Source organism: Piliocolobus tephrosceles, chromosome 12 (genome assembly GCF_002776525.5).
Source record: "Piliocolobus tephrosceles isolate RC106 chromosome 12, ASM277652v3, whole genome shotgun sequence".
Classification (NCBI taxonomy): Eukaryota; Metazoa; Chordata; class Mammalia; order Primates; family Cercopithecidae; genus Piliocolobus; species Piliocolobus tephrosceles.
The window spans coordinates 65,849,744-65,853,710 of NC_045445.1; the positions used below are offsets into that span (position 1 = coordinate 65,849,744).

The 3,967-nt window shown below is 34.5% G+C and overlaps 1 pseudogene; it reads left to right on the forward strand.

Moving 5' to 3' along the window:
- Positions 1–418: 418 nt before the first annotated feature.
- LOC111536069 lies at positions 419–1,130 on the forward strand (annotated as a pseudogene).
- Positions 1,131–3,967: the final 2,837 nt, after the last annotated feature.

Genomic DNA, 3,967 nt, shown 5'->3' on the forward strand with positions numbered 1-3,967 from the left:
CTGCTTTAAATCTGCTGTTACTTTTCTACTGAGATAAAAATCACAGTTTGGACCCAACCTCTTTGTTTTGTTTTTGAAAGCCAGCAAATTTGTATTAATATTTCATGGCTAGAGTTCTGAAGCAAAAGTTACAGAATCTTTGTGTATGAGTGTGTGTATGTTTGTGTGTGTATATATTTAAAAGGCCTTTATGATAGATTTCTATTTTATGTTTAACTGGCAATTAAGCTGGTTTCGATTTCCCTCTAGCATACCAGACTTTTTCTTTTTACTTTGAGATGTAAATTTTTGTTATCAAATTTTCACCTTATTTTCTTCAAAATGAAAATTTGTGGCTATTTAGCTGACAATTACCTAGGGTAATAAAACAGGTTATCATTTTGAAAGTGTAAAAACAAAGGTCTTAGAACAGCCCAAGATGGCCGACTTTGATGATTGTGTGTCTGATGAGAAGGTAGGCATAGCTGCTAAATTCATCACTCATGCACCCCCAGAAGAATTTAGTGAAGTATTCAATGATTTTCAGCTGCTACTTAATAATGACAGTCTCCTCAGGGGAGGGGCAGCACATGCATTTGCCTAGTATAACATGGATCAATTCAAGCCTGTGAAGATAGAAGGATATGAAGATCAGGTCTTAATTACAAAGCACAGTAATCTGGGTAATAGCAGATTTTTAGATCAAGAAACAAAATTTCCTTTAAATTTGATCACTTAAGGAAAGAAGCAGTGACCCCCATCCAGAAGAAGTAGATAGATGTCTGAAATCTTGGAGAGAATCCTGTGACAGTGTTTTAAGAGCCTATGTGAAAGACCATTACTCCAATGGTTTCTGTATTGTCTATGCTAAAACTATTAATGGACAACAGACTATTACTGCATATATAGAAAGACACCAGTTTCAGCCTAAAAACTTCTGGAATGGTCGTTGGAGATCAGAGTGAAAGTTCACCATGACACCACCTACAACCCAGGTGGTTGGAGTGCTTAAGATTCAGGTTCACTATTATGAAGTTGGCAATGTTCAGTTGGTTAGTCATAAAGATGTAGAGGATTCACTAACTGTGGGTGAATTGTGGGTTTTTTTGTTCAAAATACAAATTTGTATTCAAGTATCTACTTACCCTTAGAGCCATGACAGAGTTTTATTCATCTACCTCAAAAAACTAGAAAACAAGGCAATATGTATTAAACAATAATCATAAACATGGAATAACAAACAGCAAAAACAGCAATCTTTCATAGAACAGAAAAAAAATAAGATAAGCCCTATTGTTGCCTCAGCTTACGTTTGCAGAACATCCACAATGTGGAGTGCACAGAGACAAAGGTTATGACTCCATTGAAGAGGCAAAATTCACACTTCAGGGAGGCAAATATGGCTAAACTGCTTCCCCAAAAGCCTGAGAAATTGTAGATATACATAAATAAAGCTCCAGAAATGTATACTGGGGTTTCTTTGAATCTGAGTCCTGGTTCAAAAGGGTGGGAAAAAGTACCAGAATACAGGAAATAACCACTGCAAAAGAGAAGGTGAAAAAATCTCTGGGACTCACACCGGTTTGAGAATAATTGTGTTTTTCCCAACTAGAATGGAGAAAATCTCCTAATATACTGTACTTCAGATAGAGTCCTCAAGAAGGATATTAACCTCGATAGTGAGAATAACCTAGACCTAAATTAAGGGCTGTTCTGCATCTGCCATTACTAAACTATATTGGTTTCTTTGTAAAGGTTTTTTTTTAAATTTCTTAATATTTATTTTTATTTCAATAGTTTTTAGGGTACAGGTGGCTTTTGGTTAAATGGATAAGTTCTTTAGTGGTGATTTCTGAGGTTTTAGTGCACCTGTCACACCTGTCACCCGAGCAGTGTACACTGTACCCAATATGTGGTCTTTTATTCCTCTTGCCCCTCCTATGCTTCCCCCACCAAGCCCCCAAAGTCCATTATATAATTCTTATGACTTTGCATTCTCATAGCTTAACTCCCATTTATTAGCGAGAACATCTGATATTTGCTTTGCTTTTCAATTCCTGAGTTAGTTCACTTAGAATAATAGCTTCCAGGCCCATTTAAGTTGCTGTAAAAGATATTAATTCTTTTTTTTTTTTTGTGACTGAGTAATATTCCATGGTGTGTATACAAGACATTTTCTTTAAACACTTTGGTTGACGGGCACATAAGTTGGCTCCATATCCTTGCAATTGCAAACTGTGCTGTTGTAAACATGTCTGTGCATGCATCTTTTTCATATAATGACTCCTTTTTTTTCTTTTTTTTTTTTGGATAGAAGCCCAGTAGTGGGATTGCTGGATGAAATGGCATTTCTACTTTTATTTCTTCAAGGAATCTCCATACTATTTCCCACAGTTGTACTAATTTACATTCCCATCAGCAGTGGAAAAGTGTTCCAATTTCACCACATCCAAGCCAACATCTACATATTTGTTTGACTTTTTAATTATGGCCATTCTTGCAGGAGTAATGTGGTATCCCATTGTGGCTTTAATATGCATTTCCCTTATAATTAGTGATGTTAAGCATTTTTTCATATGCTTGTTGGCTGTTTGTATGTCTTCTTTGATGGGCTTATTATCATTTTTTCTTGCTGATTTGTTTGAACTCCTTGTAGATTCTTGATATTAATCCTTCGTTGTATGCATAGTTTGCGAATATTTTCTCCTAGTCAGTGGGTTGTCTGTTTACTCTGCTGATTATCTTTTTTGCTGTGCAGAAGCTTTTTAGTTTAATCAAGTGCAATTTATTTATTTTTGTTTCTCTAGCATTTGTTTCTGGGGTCTTCGTCAACAATTATTTGCCTAAGCCAATGTCTGGAAAAGTTTTTCTAATGTTATCTTCTAGAATTTTTATGGTTTATGTGTGTGGTGTCTATATATATATATTACTTTTTCTTTATCCATTTATCTATTGATGGACACTTAGGTTGATTCCATATCTTTGATATTGTGAATAGAGCTGCAACAAACATGAAGGTGCAGGTATGTCTTAATATACTAATGTTTTTTAATACTCAAAAGTGGAATTGCTGGATCAGGTAGTAGTCCTATTTTTAGTTAATTGAGAAATTTCCATACTGTTTTTTATAATCTCTGTGCCACTTCATGCATCTACCAACAGTGTATAGGAGTTTTATTTTCTCTACATTCTTGCCAGCAACTTGTATTTTTTTGTCTTTGTAATTATAGCCACTTTAACTGGGTTAAGACTATATCTCATTGTGGTTTTCATTTGTATTTTTCTAATAATTAGTGATGTTGAGCATTTTTTCACATACCTGTTTGCTATTTGTATGTCTTCTTTTGAGAAATGTCTATTTATGTCATTTGTTCATTTTTAATAGAATTATTTGGGCTTTCCTACTGTTATTTGTATAGTCTGGATATTAGTAGCTTGTCAGATGAATAGTTAGAAAATGTATTCTCCCATTCATCAGGTTGTCTCTTCTCTCTGTTGATTGTTTGTTTTGCTGTGCAGAAGCTTTTAAGTCTAATATAGTTCTATACTACACTAATTAAATAGTGTAATATGTTTAGTTTTGGGGGTTTTGCCTGTGCTTTTGAGGTTTCAGCCCTCACATCACACTGCCTAACCAATGTCCTGGACTGTTTCTAGTGTATCTTCCTCTAGTATTCTTAATGTATCAGGTCTCATATTTAAGTATTTCATTCCTGTTGAGTTAATTTCCGTATAAAATGAAAGATAGGATCTGTAGGTACCCAGTTTTCCCTGCATCATTTATTGAAGAGGATGTCCTTTTTTCAATATTTGTTCTTTTTGCCTTTGTAGAAACTCAGCTGGCTATAAATATTTGAATTTATTTTGGGGTTCTGTATTCTGTTTAATTGGTCTATGTGTCTGTTTTTACACCAGTACCATACTATTTGGTTACTATAGCCTTGTAGTATATTTCAAAGTTAGGTAGTGTGATGCCTCCATCTTTGTT